The sequence below is a fragment of the Pan troglodytes genome, chromosome 2 (assembly GCF_028858775.2).
Source record: "Pan troglodytes isolate AG18354 chromosome 2, NHGRI_mPanTro3-v2.0_pri, whole genome shotgun sequence".
Taxonomy (NCBI): domain Eukaryota; kingdom Metazoa; phylum Chordata; class Mammalia; order Primates; family Hominidae; genus Pan; species Pan troglodytes.
Genome location: NC_086015.1, coordinates 156588548 through 156609073, shown reverse-complemented (window position 1 = coordinate 156609073; position 20526 = coordinate 156588548). Strand labels below are relative to the sequence as shown.

General features: G+C 34.8%; 2 long non-coding RNA genes across 4 annotated transcripts in view; one reads left to right on the top strand and one right to left on the bottom strand.

The window, feature by feature from the left end:
- LINC02877 (long intergenic non-protein coding RNA 2877) overlaps positions 1-15061 on the bottom strand; it is a 111914-nt gene extending 96853 nt beyond the window's left edge. The window contains exon 1 of the long non-coding RNA XR_008547153.2: positions 14479-15061. This is a non-coding gene — a long non-coding RNA (long intergenic non-protein coding RNA 2877). The remainder of the gene's footprint in view (positions 1-14478) is intronic.
- Positions 1-20526, top strand: part of LOC104005809 (uncharacterized) — a 557346-nt gene that overhangs the window by 530472 nt on the left and 6348 nt on the right. The gene's annotated exons all lie outside the window — the stretch shown is intronic.

Below are 20526 nucleotides of genomic sequence, written 5' to 3'. Positions count from 1 at the left end.
TGCCTCAAAACATTCTTTGAATCTTAAGGAGCTCTCAAAACAGGAGGAAGAAATGGGCTCACCTCCTTCAAGAGAGGATTATGGGTGGGAGTAGAAAATTCTCCTTCCTGATCTGTCCTTTTGTGTGTGATAATTTGCACCAATGGCAATGGACTTGAGTTTGGTGGCATGATGGTACATATTTACTGGAGGTGGAATTGGTAGCAGCGGTTGTTTATGATGCACAGCATGTAAAGGTTCTTGCCCATGTTTACAGCCTGGTTCTCCTTCCGTTGATTCTGTGAGCCAGCTAAAGCCCTTCCAAAGCCCTTATTGTTTAAGACTTCAATTGTCTGCAAAGATTTTCTCACAAACATGGTTATCTTTCATTGGCCTTCACAGAATAAACGAAGGGCTACTTTTAAAAGCACAACTCTGGAAATAGTATGGACCTCTTTCTCCTAATGCATTTCCCTTTATGGAAGGAGTGCCTGCAGTTTCTGTGGTGTTCAAACAGGGTGTTCGGGGTGGAGAAGAGGCTTCCCTATACAGAGGGGCAGAGAGGAAGTTGATGCCCTATATTGGACAAAGTAAGGAAGGCTCCACACTGGGAGTGAAAAAGCTTTAGTCAATTTCACTTCTAGGCAGAAGTGCCTTTCTCTATCCTTCCCCATTTCCTTTTTTCTCTCCTTCTCTCTTCTGTGTATTTGTAGAGTTCTGGTGATAGCTCTAATTCTGCTCTTTTCTTCAAGCCTTTGCTTACAGCCCCTTTATTTATGTAATAAACAGAAACTGGAAAGCCATTTGATAAGAATGTGATTCTTTGATTCTTATATTGATTGAATCTGAGTTTGTAACTCTCTGGTATCTTGCACTGTGGTTTTCTGTTCTTTCATCACCAACTAATTCCATTTGCTTTTGTCTTATATAAAATATCTGAAGATGTTTGGACTTCTGATGTCACTTCTTCTTTTCCAGAATTGATATATTTTAAAATTATTATTATTCACTTTTCCACATCCAATGGGAACTTGGGAAAGAGGATGGAGAAATAGATGTACTCAGTTACCATCTGGTTTTGCCATTACAAGAAATTTCCATTCTTCACTTAATGTTCTAAACCACTGATTCTCAACCCTGGTTGCAACTTGGAGAGTTTTTTTTAAAAAAAAAAAAACCAGCGCTTGAGCCTCAGTCACAAAGATGATGATTTATTTAATCTGGAATAAAACTGAGGGATCAGTAGTTTTTAAAACTCCAAAAGTGATTGTAATGCAGAGTCAAGTCTGAGAATGACTCTTCTAAACAAGTATATGGCCATACTTAAATCAAGGAGTTAATTCTCAGACTTCTGTGTCTGTAATACTACTCAGAGGAGATTCTAGGGCGCTACACCCAAGACACTGATTAAGTAGGAATCTGATTGTTGCTTCTGATTTAGATGTCCTCCAGGGGAACAGGGACCTGAGGTTTTCTTCAGCATTTCTGAATACTTTTGTTTCTTTCTGTCTCTATTTTTGTTTGCCGTGAAGAACCCTCACGCTCACTTACCAACGGCACTAAAGATAATCTGTCATAGCTTCAAAATCTTCAATGCTGTGAACCAGGAAGCTACCCATCAAAATTCAGAGTTCCTGTAATATGCATGTTATATGTTATCCCCATCTTGTCCCAGAAGTTCTCAAATACAGCTGGTTCTTCTTCTCAGACTCACTTCAATCATTCTGGGGCTCTTTATTTTTCAAAGATTGCCAAACACTTTTCAAAGAATAATTATTAGTAAAAGAATAGTGACATTGGCCAGGTGTGGTGGCTCATGCCTGTAATCCCAGCACTTTGGGAGGCTGAGGTGGGTGGATCATGAGGTCAGGAGATCGAGACCCTCCTGGCCAACATGGTGAAACCCTATCTCTACTGAAAATACAAAAATTAGCCGGGCATGGTGGCCCGTGCCTGTGGTCCCAGCTACTCGGGACGCTGAGGCAAGAGAATCTCTTGGACCTGGGAGGTGGAGGTTGCAGTGAGCCGAGATTACACCACTGCACTCTAGCCTGGCAACAAAGCAAGACTCCATCTAAAAAAAAAAAAGAATAGTAACATTCACAGATATAATTTTCATCCAGAAAAATAGGGTAGTCATTCCTCTATACTTGAAAAGCAACATTATGGTAACATTTTCCCATATATTTTTCAGGATAAAAGTAAGGACAGAACCAAACTTGTTGCTGTTTACAGAGAATATGAATTCCTTAAAGTCAGACGGAGGGAATGAGTTATCTTTGTCCTTGTGTGTCATAACTGATTATAACATTTCTCTAAAACCAGAATATATTTGCAAGGCTCAAAGACTGTCTCATAAAACATGATAGGACGTAGTTGGAAATCTTCTTTCCTTCTGGAGATGAAGACTGCTGTAAAGATTCCTACCTGGCATAGAAGTGCTTTCAAATAGCCTGCCAAGCTATATTTTCAAATTTGATTTTAAAAATTATAGAGACACTAAATTTAAAGCCCATCATATAAGAAACTAGTTCCACAAACTAAAATTCCAAATTTTTTCTAAGGTAGTTTTAATCACATGACCTTAAAATCAGGAGATCCAAAATAAAATTTTAAATACAAATAAGTCTGCAGTGTTTACATTAGCATTATTATGAAAAAATTGAATGTCTGATTTTCTTATCCCATTATAAAACATGCTTTTATATTTCACAAAAAAGTCCCTTTTAATTATAATCTATTTAACACAACAGCACATCTAATTTATTAACTCTTAATTATATATTACAGAAGCAGCCAAAAAATCTGCTGTTTATTGCTGGAAAGTTTCCCATAGAGAGAAATAAAATGCAGGCTGTTTTCAAAGTATATAATTAAGAAATCAGTATGTAAAATTTCACTTAAATAAAATGTAGGGCAAAGGCATATGTTTATATCCTTTCTGTGAGATGCATAAAATCCTGTCTGGAAAACATTGTCTGGTACATTCCAAGGTAGAAATTCAGATGAATTTAATTTGCATCATAATAACTACAGGAAGACAGTATTTCAGAAAAAGGTAATAGTGGCTAAAAGACTGGATGCCAAAACATAAGGAACAGCAAGTCATAATTTCCAAGGATAACAACATATGTTAACTATGTAAATACTGGTTTGGAAGAAAGTCTCAACACAAAGCATTTATTCACTGATCAACAAATACAGTATTTATCAAATGACTACTAGATGCCAGGTATTACATTAGATGCTACAGATGCAATAGTAAGCATCAAAAACTGAAGTTTCTTCTCTCATGGATCTCTTGGTCTACTAGACTATGCACACATGAGTTAAACAATTATAAAATAATTATATAACTACAAGCTGTGCTAAATTCTATGAAAGTACCTGGTGCTGTAAATTCTATGAAGGTACCTGGTGCTATAAAGGTGTGAAACTAGTTGGTTCATGAAGAAAGAACTCTATAAAATATAACAATACTTGCAGTAAAAAGAAAAAAATTTCAATAAAAAGTTCAAATTCATCAAAATCCATCTGAATGCATTCTACCAATAAGACTCACTATTATAGTTGAATTACGGAAGAAATGCCTTAAAAATTTCTAGAAAGTAATCATAACAAACTAGGGTTAGCATATATTGGTGTGGAAATAGTACACATTTAGACATCTGCTGTTTATCCTAGAGTTGCCCCACCTTGGGAATTTCTACATCTGAAGTTAAGACTTTTAGACATATTTGAATTCAAAGAAAAAAAATAAGATCTTTATAAGAAAGTGATAATGAAAAGTGAATAAGCTTCATCTTGAATGGGAACTCTTAAAACAAGGAAAAACATGATCATAAACTTTGGGCTAATTGTGATTGTTTTCTGGACTGATGCATTCCTGATTTATTCATTTTTAACGAGTAAGATAAGGTTGCATTAAGTTATGTGTATCGTTTTCCAGAGTAGAAGCAGGTATATGATACAAAGTAAAAAATCTAAGGTACTCACATCCATCATTATGTTTGATAATAATTAGCTAGTTAAATTATTAATGGAATTTGTTGACATAAGCTATAACATTGTACTATATCATAAAGACATCTTGAAATCTACCAATTATTAAGCTTTTTGGTTATGTCAAAAGGATAAATACATAAATTCAACGTTAAAACTGCTGTTTGAACTATAGCCATTTTCCCAATTTATTTCTAGAATTCAGAGAAAATCACTGAACAGCTCACATGATCACGTGATGTTCTAACTACATACATTAATAAACTAAAACAATGCATAAAAGATACATCTAGATATACTTAGTTTTCTTAACCAAATCTTTGTAATACCTAGTGTTAGCCCACAAGGCAGTGGCAGAACAAAAATTATCCTTGCTCAGAAATAAAAGACTTTCTCTCCATTAATTATTAAAAAGGCAAGAACAGGAACTCTTACAAAGCTACAAAAAAAAAAGAAAAACCAATGTCATAAATTTTCAGCAGCAGTTACCACTTGTGGTTAATAAAATATAGTTAAAGCAAAATCTTACATTTATCATCAATGCCTAAATGTCTTTAACCATTTAAAGGCTTTATTTCCATTAGTTACTTTACAGTACTAAGAATCACTGGGATTTTGATGTGTATATATGCAATAAATTTACATATCTTTTCTCATTTAGAAGGTATGAATCTGATCAATGAGAAGTGTGTGAATTATTGCATTTATATGTATATTTGCTTTAATATTAACAAAAGGGTGAGAATATGCAATTTTTATATGTTTAAATTAGTGAGAAAGAAAGTTTGTAATGACATTTAGAGGCTAGTTTGAAAGCATGGAGTAGACAACACTACTAGAAATTCGACCAGTTTGACAATGCCACAAGACAAAGAACTAAAATAAAATTTACTTTTTCCAATTCATTAAATTTAGTAAAATTTCAAAAACTATTGTGATTTTAATGTGGAAGTAGATATTGCATTCTTTTTAAATAAAATCTTCATTTAATATTTACCCATATAAATTTAGAAATTAAACCAGAGTATTATCTGTCTTTTTTTTTTTTTTTTTTTTTTTGAGACGGAGTCTCACTCTTCGCTCAGGCTGGAGTGCAGTGGCACCATCTCGGCTCATTGCAAGCTCCACCTCCTGGGTTCACGCCATTCTCCTGCCTCAGCCTCCAGAGTAGCTGGGACTACAGGCACCCGCCACCACGCCCGGCTAATTTTTTGTATTTTTAGTGGAGACAGGGTTTCACCATGTTAGCCAGGAGGCCTTGATCTCCTGACCTCGTGATCTGCCCGCCTCGGCCTCCCAAAGTGCTGGGATTACAGGTGCGAGCCACCGCGCCCAGCCAAACCAGAGTATTTTCCCACAAATGACTCACACATCTTTTCTCTCAGTTAGGTAAAATTAAAATATCTGTTAGATGAAAATTTGTGTGACATTTTCAAAATTACCTAAGAAAAACTTTTATGTGAGTATACTTAGGTATTAACTATAAATTCTCAATAAGTTTGCCAAATATTCAGTACTGAATATCATTTTGTGTGAGGAGAAAAGTAAATACCTGAGGTTATGTAAACCCTGTCTTTCTATCTTAATGCGAAAAGGGAAAAGAACATATCTTCTTTCAACCATTAAAAAGCTTATAAAGTTGTCCAGAGGCTGAGGCAGGAGAATGGCATGAACCCAGGAGGCGGAGCTTGCAGTAAGCCGAGATCGTGCCACTGCACTCCAGTCTGGGCAACAGAGAAGGACTCCATCTCAAAAATAAATAAATAAATAAATAAATAAATAAATAAATAAATAAAAATATAAAATAAAATTAAAAAGCTTATAAAGTTGTTTAAGTTTGAAATTTGTATTTATGGGTGACATTTTGGCTTCTACCTCTGTAGTTGTGTTTAATAGCAAAGTTCTGGGAATATAAAAGTACAGCTTATCACTATCATTAAGAAAATAAAAAATAATATGAGAAAAAGAAAAAACTACTGAGTTGGAATAAGAACTGAAATTAAACCATTCACTTAATATAAGGCAGAGTGGATAAAAGAAGAACAATGCGTAGAAAACTTTGGTATTTATATTCTATAATAAAGAAAATGACCACCACCACAAAAATACATGGAGTAAAATATTAGGACAGAAATGTCTTTCTGGCCAGAAATTATATAGCATAAAACATATAACAAAACACATGAGAAACTCTCAGGTGAAAATTCATAATTTTAAATATCTTATTAAAATAATAAAAAGGATTAAAATGAGTGAATTAAAAGGTTTTCAACTCAAAAATATATTGAAAGCTAAACAAAAAAACAGTAGGGTAAACAAAATAAAGATAAAAACAAATTGATTAATTGGAAGCAAAAAAAAGCAAATGATACTAAATTTCATTTAGAAGAATAACAGATAGGAAAGCTTTATAAAAGAGAGTTAAAAGAGGAGAGTTGTCTTATCATACATTAAAAATACATTATAAAGCTACAATAATCTAATAATGAGAAACTCATAAGAAAGAAAACATTTAGGAAAAATTAAAGTAAATCCCTATCTTATGTTGAAAACCAAAGTTAACTTCGGTTACAACAGATATTTTAAAATTAAAAAACAAAATGTAATATCTAACAACACAAAGATTAAACGTTCTTTTTGTAAAAAAAAATTAAAAACTAAGTTAAAAGAAATTGACACTTTGGGAAAAAATATTTGCAATAAACATACTAAGCTGTTAATAATCTTAAAGTATGAAAACATCACATAAACCATTCTAAATCGTGCCCAACATTAATGTGTCCCCCATTAATTTGACAAGGGTAACATAGAATCTGTATTTTTTTAAAGCTGACAAAGAGACTATATCAGTCAGGTGCTTGCAGAAAAAGATGGCAAACCAAATTTGGGAAATTTGAGAAGATTTACAAAAAAGTGGGCAGAGTTTAGGAAAATCAATAGGGAATTGTGCAATACCCTGGGGCTAGCAACAGCTGAAAGCCATTACCTTCCTGGGGCCTGAACAGGCAATAGAGGGAGGGTTACAGAAATGTAGAGAGTAGATGTTTCAAGAAGTGGCCTTCAATAAAATTTCTGTCACCATCCCTCAAATACTAAGATACTTTTGAATAGGAGAGCAAAGATAAGATGCCAGACCTTAGATGAGATGAGCTAAGGGTGGTTTGGAAAACCTAAAATGTATTGTTAAATGTATAGTCTATTCTAAAATTAGTTCACCCTTTCTAAGGAGTATTCCTTTCTGCAATCTGTATATGTAAGTTTTAATTTTTTAAATTATATATATATGTATCTCTTATTTTAAAATTTATGTAAAATTTAGGAGGATAAGAGATCGGAGAGAAAAGTTTAGACAAAGGTCAAGAATGATACTGATTCTAATTTTATATTCTGGATGAAAAACTAATATTAAAAGCCATTTTGTTATTTGTAATAACATTTATTTTACTCACTGACCCATTGTGGCAGTCAATAAAAGATACTTAAGGTAATGTCTGAGTTAAGATTGTAAAAGGTGAGAATCAATATGTCACAAGTAAAAATATGTTAGAGTTCATTGTTAAATTTTTAACCATGCTTTGCAAGCTGGTTGTTAAACACAGCCTTTGTTAAAAATTAAATTATAGAAGCTAATAATTAAATAAATTACATTATAAGCAAAGTTTAAAAATACACTAATCACTTCCTAATTATACTGATGTTTTTCTATTTTCGATGCTCTTGAGGTTGTTTACATCTAATGAATGTATACGGTAGAAATGACATCATGGTGCTACTGCTTCTCTTTTCAATTTCACATTTAATGATATCATATTCATAACTTGAAATCAGTGATGATGAAGGTATTTATTCCATGGGAATTTGCATCTTTTACAAATGAGGGCTTTTTTTGTTGTTTCTTTTCTTGGAATCAGTTGTTAAATGATTGCTAGTATACTACCGGAAAAGTGACTAGTGGAATGTGAGGGTGCAAACATGAATATTCCAAGCAAAGAAGCCTATATAAATAGTGATAAAGAAGGTGGTATGGTCGTGGTAGTATTAGCAGGAGTGGTAGCGGAGATAATGGTGGTGGTGTAATGATGTAGTGGTAGAAGTAGTCAAAAAATCTATCTTTTCTTAAGTGCCAGGATTCTTAGATGCAGAGTCTCGTCCAATCCTCATAATAATCCTATGAGGCAGATAATGTTCATAATTTCCATTTTGCCAATCAGGGGTCTGAGGTCTAGAGAGGTTAAAGAACTTGCCTATGGCCTCACTGAAGCAGACCTGAGCTATAAACCTGAGCATATTAGATCACATAGCTGAAACTTTTAACGCATAATTCATCTGTTATTTGATACTGATGAGTCAATTGTAGGGTGGGAAATAGTGAGAAAATAGACTGGAGAGGTTAGCAAGGGTCAGAATGTAAAGTGCTTGTAACAAAATGATAATAACAATCACTTTGAGTGTCCATTAGATGGTGAGTAGTATAGGAACTTACTTACTATATCTCACCACGATTCTTCATAAGGATAATTCAGCAGCTACACTTCATTATTTTAACGCAATGAAGTTACTGTTTCTATAAAAATGATACATGTTTATTATAATAAAATCAAAAGAGAAGAAAAATTACACAAATACTCAGCCCTGAAATAATTATGTTTGATATGTGAACATCATTCTATGTATCTCTACACACATATATACAACTAGCAGATGACATATAGATAGACTCATAAAGATAGCATTTTATGGTGTGACACTCTGAATTTATATTCTTTTTTTTGTTTGTTTTTTTGTTTTTTGAGACGGAGTCTCGCTCTATCACCCAGGCTGGAGTGCAGTGGCGCCATCTCGGCTCACTGCAAACTCTGCCTCCTGGGTTCATGCCATTCTCCTGCCTCAGCCTCCCCAGTAGCTGGGACTACAGGTGCCCACCACCTCGCCTGGCTAATTTTTTTGTATTTTCAGTAGAGACGAGGTTTCACCATGTTAGCCAGGGTGGTCTCAATCTCCTGACCTTGTGATCTGCCCACCTTGCCTCCCAAATTGCTGGGATTACAGGTGTGAGCCACAGCATCTGGCCTGAAATTATATTCTTAATAAACTTTGTATTTTTTAAATATTTTAGATTTATAGAAAAGTTAAGTATAGAGCGTTACCATACACCAGATGGTTTCACTGGTGAATTCTACCAAACAAGAGAGAAATGATACCAATGCTCTACAAACTCTTCCACTAAATAGAAGCAACATTACACTAATAATAAAACTAAACAGAGACAAGAAAGGGAAACTATAGACCATATCCTGAGCATAGATGCAAAAATTCTCAAAAAATACTAGCATATTAAGTCAACAATACTGTAAATTTAACAATGTATATAGTAAGAACCATACACCATGACCAAATGAAATTTATTCCAGGTATACAACACTGGTTAAACATTTGAAAATTGGTAAGTGCAATTCACCACATCAACAGGCTAAAGGAAAAAAATATCAGTTGAAACAGAAAAAAATTTTGAAAAAATTTAACACCCATTTATGCTTTTTAAAACTCTCAGCAAACTAGGAATACAGGAAACAGAAAAAAAAATTTTGGGAAAAATTCAACATCCATTCATGATTTTTAAAACTCCTAACAAACTAGGAATACAGGGTATTTCTGTTGAGGTAACTTCTTCAACTTCATAAGAAACATCCACAAATAAACATACAGATAGCTTAATGGTGAGAAACTGGAAATTGTCACCTAAAAACTGGGAACAAGGCAAGGAAATCCTCTCTCACCTCTAAAAATATGCTCAACATTAAATGCTATTAGGAAACCACGAGTAAATTAAAACAATAAGATGCCCCTCCATGCCTATTAGAATAGCTAAAATCCAAAAACCTAATAGTACCAATTTCTGGCTTGGATACAAAGCAACAAGAAAGTCTCATTCATTACTAGTTGGAACACAAATTGGAATAGGCACTTTAGAAGATAGTTTGGTAGTTTATTATATCTTGTAATGTTGCCCCCATGGTTCTTGAATGTTCTGTTTTGTGGTTTTGGGTGTTGGTTTGTTGTGTGTGTGTGTGTATGTGTGTGTGTGTTGTTTTTTTTTTTGTTTTTTTTTTTTTCATTTTTTTTCTCTTGGCATTTTAGTTTGAAGGTAAGTTTCTGTGAACCTATTGTCAAGCTCACTTAAGCTTACCTTCATGTCAAGTCTATTGAACCCATCAAAAGCATTCTTTATTTCTGTTATAATGTTTTACATTTCTATTATTTCCTTGGATTCTTACTGTTTTCATCTCTCTGCTTACATTAACCATACATTGTTGCATGTATTCTACTTTTTCCATGAGTTTCCTTGATATACTAGCCATAGTTATTTTAAATTCCCTATTTGACAGTTTCAACATCTGTGTCATATCTGAGTCAGATAATTGCTTTGTCTTTTCAGACTGTGTTTTTGCTTGCCTTTTAGTATGTCTGCCTTGTAATAATTTTTTTAAAGCTGGACATGTCATATCAGGTAAAAGGAACTGAGGTAAATAGGCCTTTACTGTAAAGACTTATGTTAATATAACTAGAAATTGGGCTATGTTTAATGCTTGCTGTAGCCCTAGTTGCCAGAGGCTTCACTTTCTCTAGTGTTGTTTTGTAATTCCCTCTTGGCTTCAGACTTCTGTAGTTACTCCTTTTCGGAAGGACTCTGTATTTTTCAGCTCTTTCAGCTGCAATTCACTGTTATCCTGGAGTCCTGTTGGTGTGATGGCAAGGTTTGGGGCAAGAAAGTATCCTGTAATCATTCAGTTAAATGTCAGTGTTTTAACCTGAGTCTCAGGGCTTTGACCCTCACAATTGTTTCTTCAATGGCATAGTTTCTTTATTCCCCTCTTTGTCTACTCTCTTCCCTGACTACACGTTCCTGGTCTATTTCTTTGAAACTCTGGCCCTGTTAGACAGAAAGTTCTGACCTTGGTTGAGACAGGAAGGCTAGAGGGAGGTGGATGTGAAGAAATTACATTCCCTCAGCTGGAATAAGGTTTTGATAAAGTTTTCCTTTGTTATGGAGAATGCACTGGATATATTTCACAGTCACTGATCTTCCTCTATCCCTACCAGAGCCAGGAAGATCTTTCTCAGATGTTTACTGTGAGAGCCTCATGGAATTTCTGTAGGTAAAACTCAAGAAAGTGTGGAGACCAACCCCATGCACATACTGTGGTCCCCAGAAGTTTCAAATTATCAAGCTAGACCATGCTCAGTCTCCAAAAATTAATCAAAATTAATATTTAAGTGTTCCTACCAGTATTAACTTCAGCAGTTATTCTCTAAGTATGCAGATCTTCAAGTATGCAGATCTTGGCTGTGATTTTCTGTATCTACGGGTCTTTTCAGATTTCAGGGTGGCTGTTTCCTTTGCAACTTCAGTTACCTAGTGGGTCTAAGTCATTGATCTTCAGTTTCTTCAGCTTTTCTCTAGTAGGGACAGGACTATTTTTAACCTCTTAATGTGTCAAAGTGAAACTGAAAGCTCTGCATTTATTTTTAAATAAAAGCATCAATTCTAATTCCAAACAAACTTAAAAGTAAACTTTTTATACCATGACATATGTTTATTTCTAAAAGATTTCACTAAGATTAAGAAAAAACATTATGAAAAATATTAAAAAGTCTGACTAAGGTTGAGTCATTTTTTAAACTTTTTTTTTTCAGTTTTAGACAGTTTGACTTTTGCCTTAAAAGAATGTTAGCATTCTTACCCTTCAACCAATGTTTTCTACCCTTTCCTTCTAATTGTTGTCAATCATACTATTGTTTTGATATTGTGAGACTTATAACATTTGCATAGTCATTTCCACAGATATTTAGCCATAATTCTCAATAAAACAGAAGCAATATGTACCTCCAGGCTTTTAACCATGCCTTTTCCTCTTCTGAAATACATATTTTATTTCTTTATCAACTGGATTTTGGCATTGAATGGTAGTCTTGGTTTTAATGTTTTGTGTTTTGTTTTTTCAAGAAGGCTTCAGACATTCTATTTCCTAAGTTGTTTAATGTCTTAAAATGTGGTTAGGAGCCTTTACATTTTGATAATGTCTTGGGTTGGTGAAAACATTCTGTTTTTCTCAAAACTTGGCTCCTTTCTTCTGGCTCTGAATTTAGCTGTGGAGAAATTTGAGGGGAAATGTGCTCTCTTTTAGGCCTGAGTTACAAAACTTACCTAGTGTAGGTATAAATGTTGTTATATGTAAATTTTTCCTCTAATACTAGAAGAGATTAACAAAAATTCCTGTGCAATATTTCTTAATTATAAGTACATTTTTTGTATTATGCCTTTGAATACTTTTTCTATTCTACGTGTCCAGTTCTCTGTCTGGCCTCCAGTTTAGATTCTTCTTCCTAATTTCTTTAATTCATTTGTCTTTTCTTATTCTCTCCCTTTGATTACCTCTAACTACTCTTGTTCAGTAATTTTATTTTGGTCACTTCATTTTGTTCTTATTTCTAATTGATTTCTTATTTCCTTAAGGATAATTTGATTCTCAACTTTTTCTTCACTCTTTAATCTCCCCATTTCCATCTCATTCTGACAGAATCTCACCTTTTCCTCATACTGCTATCTTTTGAATTTATATTCTTATTAAATTTTGTAGGATAAAGCAGCCATGAAGAATCCTTCTTTGTTCTCTGATGATTTCTTTGTTTAATCAATATCAAATGCCATTCTTTGAAGTCTAAAACACTGGCTGTACCCTTTTTTTATTTGATTGCTGGTGAATATATATATTCAGCAATATAATATATAAGAATACATAATTATATATTATATAATATAGATATTGAATATATCTGCAAATATATTATATATTGAATATATAGAGAATATATGTTGAATATATAGTATATGTAATATTGAATATATATTATATATTTAAAAAATATATATATATATACAGCTATTTTGACTTCTTGCTAGTCTCTGTCATGGTTAGCTAGACAACTCTTAATAGATGTTACTCCCATTTTATAGAGGAGGAAATTAAGTTTTAAAGAAGTTAAATTCTCAAGATTGTACATACATAGAAGATAATGGATGGACAGAGATAAACCAGTAAAATCAAGATTTTAAACTCCTGTATTTTAGTCAGGTCAGTCTTGTTTTTCAACCCTTCCTATCTATGCAATACTTGTAGTTATGCTTCAAATGTCATTGAAAATATTATTATTTCTTCCCCATGCTTGTGGTAATCATGCTGCTACAGTAACATGACTAATAAATTATGATACACACAGGCTGACTCTTGTCACTGACAGGCCAATCTGCCTTGACATTTAGGTATGAAGATGATGTATATGGATAATAAATTCACACCCATAGATTAGTTCACACTCCATTCAGTCTATAAAGAAATGATTGGCCCATTAGATATCAGGTGTTTCAGGAATCTATGATGCATACTAATCCCAAGAAGATCCAATTCTATGATATCTAACAAGTAAGATTTTCATGGCTGCTGCAACCAGTTTAAAGGGGCTTATTTATCTTAAAACTACACTGACATAACTAAATAGAAGCAGAGCAAGATGGCTGAATAAAAGCCTCCAGCAATTGTTCCCTCTGCAGGAATACCAAATTGAACAACTATCCACATAAGAAAGCACCTTCATAAGAACTAAAAATCAGGCAAGTGACCATAGTACCTGGTTTTAACATTTTATCAAGGAAAGAGGCACTGAAAAGGGTGGGAAAGACAGTTTTGTATTACCAAAGTCGCTCCTCCCCCATCCCCTGGCAGCACCGTGTGGTGCAGCGAGAAAATCTGTGCACTTAGGAAAAGGAGAGCAAAGTGATTGTGGGACTTTGTAATGCAACTCAGTGCTGCCCAGTCACCGTGGAAAGCAAAACAGGGCAAATTTAGTGAGCACCCAAAGAGGGAGCATTTAAAACGACCCAGACAGAGGGAAATCATCCATCCCTGTGATCAGAACCTGAGTTCCAGCAAGCCTCGCCACCATAGACTAAAGTGCTCTGGAGTCCTAAATAAATTTGAAAGGCAGGCCAGAAGGACTGTGATTCCTGGGCAACTCCTGGTGCTATGCTGGGATCCGAGCCAGTGAACTTGGGGTGCACAGGACCCACTGAGTGCCCTACTGGGGTTGCTAGGGGAGTGCTTGCATCACCTCTTCCCTAACCCCAGGTAGCACAGCTCATAGCTTGAAGCTCTGGGAGAGACTCCTTCCTTCTGCTTGAGGAGAGAAGGGGGAGAGTAAAGAAGACTTTGTCTTGCAACTTAGATACCAGCTCAGCCACAGTAAAATAAAGCATGAAAAAGAGTCCTGGGCCCCTATTCCAGGTCTTAAGTCCTGGATAGCATTTCTAAACCTTCCTTAAGCAAGAAGGGAACCCACTGCCCCAAAAAGAAGGACCAAATCCTGGCAGAATTCATCATTTGCTGACTAAAGAGCCCTTGGGTCTTGAATAAACGTTGCCAGTAGCCAGGAAGTACTCACCACAAACAGGGGGTAAGATCCAGTACTGTGCTGCTTTCAGGCGAGGCCAGCACATAACCAGCTCTGGTGACCTTGCAGGGAGGCCCCTTCTGCTTGAGAAAAGGAGAGGAAAGAGTAAAAGGGACTTTGTCTTGCAAGTTGGGTACCAGCTCAGCCACAGTATAATCAAGCAGATACCTAAAGCTCCTGATTCCAGCCCCTAGCTCCTGGAGAGCATTTCTAGACACCCTGGGCCAGAAGGGAACCTGCTGCCTTGAAGGGAGAGACATAGACCTGGCAGGATTCACCAGCTCCTGACTAAAGAGTCCTTGGGCTTTGAATAAACTTCAGTGGTAGACAGGAAATAGTCATCACAGGCCATGGCCAAGACCTTCATGTGTAACCTAGAACAGTGCCAGCAATAATGGTCACAGGACACCCCTCCCCCAACTCCAGGCACCTCAACACAGAGAAAGAGACTTTGCTAGTTTGGGGGAAAGTAAGGGAAGATAACAAGAGACTCTGCCTGTAATTCCATGGAATTCTCTCAGATCTTACCCAAGACCAATAAGGTAGTATTCTCTATGAATCTGCAAGAGCCACAGTGTTACTAGGCTTGGGGTGCTCCCTAATTCAGATGCACCAACAGTGACCAAAGACATAGATCAAAACACACAATACTTTTGAATAATTGGAAAGCCTTCTCAAGAAGGAAGAGTACAAACAAGTCTAGACTACAACAATTAGAATAAATATGTAACTCTTCAATGCCCTGATATTGATGAACATCCACAAGCATCAAGACCATCCAGGAAAACATGACCTCACGAAATGAACTAAATAAGATACCAGTGACTGATTCCAGAATGACAGAAATATGTGACCTTTCAGATACAGAATTTAAATTTGTTTTATTGAGGAAAATTAGTGAAACTCAAGATAATACAGAGAAGGAATTCAGAATCCTAGCAGACACATTTAACAGATATTGAAATAATTAACAAAAAATCAAGCAGAAATTCTACAGCTGAATAATTCAATTCACAAACTGAAGAATGCATCAGAATCTCTCAACAGCAGAATTGAGCAAGCAGAAGAATTAGTGAGCTTGAATACAGGCTTTTTGAAAACATTGTCAAAGGAGAAAAATTTTAAAATAACAAAAAACAATGAAGCGTGCCTACAAGATCTAGAAAATAACCTCAAAAGGGCAAATCTAAGGGCCGGGTGTGGCGGCTCACACCTGTAATCCCAGCACTTTGGGAGGCCAAGGTGGGCGGATCATGGGGTCAGGAGATTGAGACCATCCTGGCTAACATGGTGAAACCCTGTCTCTACTAAAAATACAAAAAATTAGCCAGGCATGGTGGTGGGCACCTGTAGTCCCAGCTACCTGGGAGGCTGAGGCAGGAGAATGGCGTGAAACCGGGAGGCGGAGCTTGCAGTGAGCCAAGATTGTGCCACTGCACTCCAGCCTGGGTGACAGAGTGAGATTCTGTCTCAAAAAAAAAAAAAAAGGGCAAATCTAAAAGCTATTGGCCTTAAAGAGAAGTCAGAGAGAAATATAGGGATAGAGAGTTTATTGAAAGAGATAATAACAAGATCTTCTCAAATCTAAAGAAAAGTATCAATATTCAAGTACAAGAAGGTAATAGAACATGAATCAGATTTAACCTAAAGAAAACCACCTCAAGACATTTAATAATCAAAAGTCCCAAAGGTCAAGGATAATAAAAGGATCCTAAAAGCAGCAAGAGAAAATAAAGAAATAACCTGCAATGGACCTCAAATATGTCTGGCAGCAGACTTTTCAGTGAAAACCTTACAGGCCAGGGGAGAGTAGCATGGCATTTAAATTTCTGACAAAAAGAAACAAAAACTTTTCTCCTAGAATAGTATATCCAGCAAAAATATCCTTCAAACATAAAGGAGAAATAAATACTTTCCTAGGCAAACAAAAGGTAATGGATTTCATCAACACCAGACCTGTCCTATAAGAAATGCTAAGGGGAGTTCTTCAACCTGAAAGAAAAGGATGTTAATGAGCAATAAGAAATCATCTGAAGGTACAAAACTCACTGGTAATAGTAAGTACCCAGACAAATACAAAATATTATAACACCGTAATTGTGGTATATAAGCTACTCATATCTTAAGTGGAAAGACTAAAAGATAAACCTATTAAAAATAAAAACTACAACCACTTTTCATGACATAGACAATGTAATAAGATATAAATAAAAACAACAAAAGGTTAAAAAGTGGGGGGGGTAAGATTAAGTGTAAAGTCTTTATTAGTTTTCTTTTTGTTGGTTTGTTTATGCAAATAGTGTTAAGTTGTTGTCAGCTTAAAATAATGGATTATAAAATAGTATTTGCATGGCTCATGGTAACCTCAAATTAAAAAACATACAATAGATACACAAAAAATAAAAAGCAAGAAATTAAATCATCCCACCAGAGAAAGTCATCTTCACCAAAAGGAGAACAGAAAGGAAGAAAAGGCCACAAAACAACCAGAAAACACGTAACAAAATGGCAGGGGTAAGTCTTTGCTTATGAATAAAAACATTAAATGTAAATAGACTAAACTTCTCAATCAAAAGGCATAGATTGGCTGACTGGATTAAAAAGCAAGACCTAATGATCTGTTGCCTACAAGAAACACAGTTAACCTATAAGACACAAATAAAACACACTTTACCTATAAGACTCAAATAAACACTGAAAATAAAGGGATGAAAAAAGATATTTCACGCAAATAAAATTAAAAAAAAGCAGGAGTAGCTATACTTATATCCAACAAGGGAGGTTTCAAGACAAAAACTATTTAAAAAACACAAAGAAGGTCATTATATGATAAAGGGGCCAATTCAGCAAGAGGATGTAACAGTTGAAAATACATATACACCAAACACTAGGCACCCAGATATATAAAACAAATACTATTATAGCCAAAGAGAGGGATAGACCCAAAAATAATAATAGCTGGAGACTGCAGCACCCCACTTTCAGCACTGGACCAATCATCCAGACAGAAAATCAATAAAGAAACATTAGACTTTATCTGTACTCTTAACCAAATGGACCTAATAGATATTTACAGAACATTTCATCCAACAGCTGCAGAAAACCCACTCTTCTCCTCAGCATTCTCAAAGACAGACCATATCTTAAGCCAAAAATAAGTCTTAAATTTTTTTTTAAAAATTGAAATCATATCAAGTATCTTCTCTAATCACAATGTAAAAAACTAAAAATCAATAACAAGAGGAATTTTGGAAACTATACAAACACAAGGAAGTTAAACAATATGTTCCTGAATGACCAATAGGTCAATAAGGAAATTCAAAAGGAAATTTAAAAATTTTTCAAAACAAATGAGAATGGAAACACACCATATTAAAACTTATGGGATACAGCAAAAGAAGTACTAAGTGGAAGGCAGAAAGAAAGAAGGAAGGAAGGAAGGAAGGAAAGAAAGAAAGAAAGAAAGAAAGAAAGAAAGAAAGAAAGAAAGAAACAAACAAACTTCAAATACACAACCTAAAGATGCATCTTTAGAAATTGAAAGAGTAAGAGCAAACAAAACCCAAAATTAGTGGAAGAAATAATAAAGATAGGAGCAGAAATAAATGAAAATGAAAAGAAAAAACAATACAAAAGATTTTTTAAAAGAACAGTGGGTTTTTGAAAAGATAAAAACAAATCAACAAACCATTAGCCAGATTAAGAAAGAAAGAAGACCTAAATAAATGAAAATAGAGATGAAAAAAGAGATATTACAACTGATATGGCAAAAAATCAGAGGATCATTAGAGATTACTATGAGCAATTATATGCCAATAAAATGGAAAACCTAGAATAAACAGAGAAATTTCCAGATACATAAAATCTACTGAGATTGAACCATGAAGAAATCCAAAATCTGAATAGAAAAATAACAAGTAATTACATTAAAGCTGTTATAAAATGTCTCCCAGCAAAGAAAAGCCCAGGATGCAATTGTTTCACTGCTGAATTTTACCAAACATTTAAAGAAGAAATAACACCAATTCTATTCAAATTATTTCAACAAATAAAGAAAGAGGGAACACTTCCAAACTCATTTCACAAGGCTGGTATTACCCTAGACACAGATACATTTTAAAAAAGAGACAGAGAGAGTAGACACAGATACATTTTTAAAAAGAGACAGAGAGTAAATACAGGTCAATATCCCTGAAGAACATTGATAAAAAAAATCCTCAACAAAATACTAGCAAACTGAATTCAACAATACATTAAAAAGACCATTCTTCGTGACCAAGTGGGATCTATTCCAGGGATGCAAGGATGGTTCAACATATGCAATTCAATCAATGTGACATATCACATCAACAAAATGAAGGGCAAAAACCATATGATCTTTTTGATTTATACTGAAAAAAGCATGTGATAACATTTAACATCCCTTCATGATAAAAATCCTAAAAAAAACTAGGTATATGAGGAACATACCTCAATACAATGATAAATGAATAAATTTCTAGACACATAAAACCAACTGACACATATAATGAAAGCCATGTGTGACAGACCCACAGGTGGTATCATACTGAACAGGGAAAAATTGAAAGCCTTTCTTCTCAGATCTGAAACAAGATAAGGATGCCCACTTTTTTTTTTTTTTTTTTTTTTTTGTTGAGATAGAGTCTCGCTCTGTCACCCAGGCTGGAGTGCAGTGGCGCTATCTTGGCTCACTGCAAGCTCTGCTTCCCGGGTTCACTCATTCTTCTGCCTCAGCCTCCCGGGTAGCTGGGACTACAGGCACCCGCCACCTCGCCAGGCTAATTTTTTGTATTTTTAGTACAGACGGGGTTTCACCGTGTTAGCCAGGATGGTCTCGATCTCCTGACCTCATGATCCACCTGCCTTGGCCTCCCAAAGTGCTGGGATTACAGGCATGAGCCACCACGTCCAACAAGGATGCCTACTTTCACCACTGTTATTCAACATAGTACTGCAATTCCCAACTAAAGCAATCAGACATGAGAAAGAAATAAAGGGCATCCAAATTGGAAAGGAAAAAGTCAAATTGCCCTTGCAGATGATATGGTCTTATATCTGGGAAAACCTAAGACTCCACCAAAAACTATTAGACCTGATAAACAAATTCAGGAAAGTTGCAGGATTCAAAAATCAATGTACAAAAATCAGTAGCATTTCTATATGCCAATGGTAAACAACTTGAAAAAGTAATCTCATTTACAATAGCTACAAATAAAATACCTAGGAATTAACTTAACCAAAGAAGTGGAAGACCTTTGTAATGAAAGCTATAAAACACTGATGCAAGAAATTGAGGAGGATGTAAAAATGGAAAGATACTCTATGTTCATGAATTGGAAGAATCAATATTGTTAAAATGTCCACACACCAAAACAAACTACAGATTCAATGCAATCTCTGTAAAAATAACCAATGACATTCTTCACAGAAATAGAAAAAAAAAACTAAAATTTATATGGAAAAACAAAAGACCCAGAAAGCCATCCTGATATAAAAAGAACAAAACTGGAGGAATCACTTCCCCTTACTTCAAATTATATTACAGATCTATACTAACCAGAACAGTATGGTACTGGCATAAAAATAGACACATAGATTAATGGAACAGAATAGAAGCCCCAGAAATAAATCCATACATCCACAGTGAAATCATTTTCAACAAAAGTGCCCAGAAAATACATTGAAGAAAGGATAGTCTCTTCAATAAATGGTGCTGAGAAAAGTGGATATCCATATGCAGAAAAATGAAACTAGACCCCTATCTCTTACCATATACAAAAATCAAATCAAAATGAATCAAAAACTTAAATCTAAGACCTCAAACTATAAAACTACTAAAAGAAAACATTGGGGAAACTTTCCAGGACATTGATCTGGGCAAAGATTTCTTGAGTAAACCCCACAGGCACAGGTAACCAAAGCAAAAATGGATAAATGTGATCACATCAAGTTTAAAAGCTTCTGCACAGCAAACAAAACAATCAACAAAGTGAAGAGACAACTCACAAAATGAAAGAA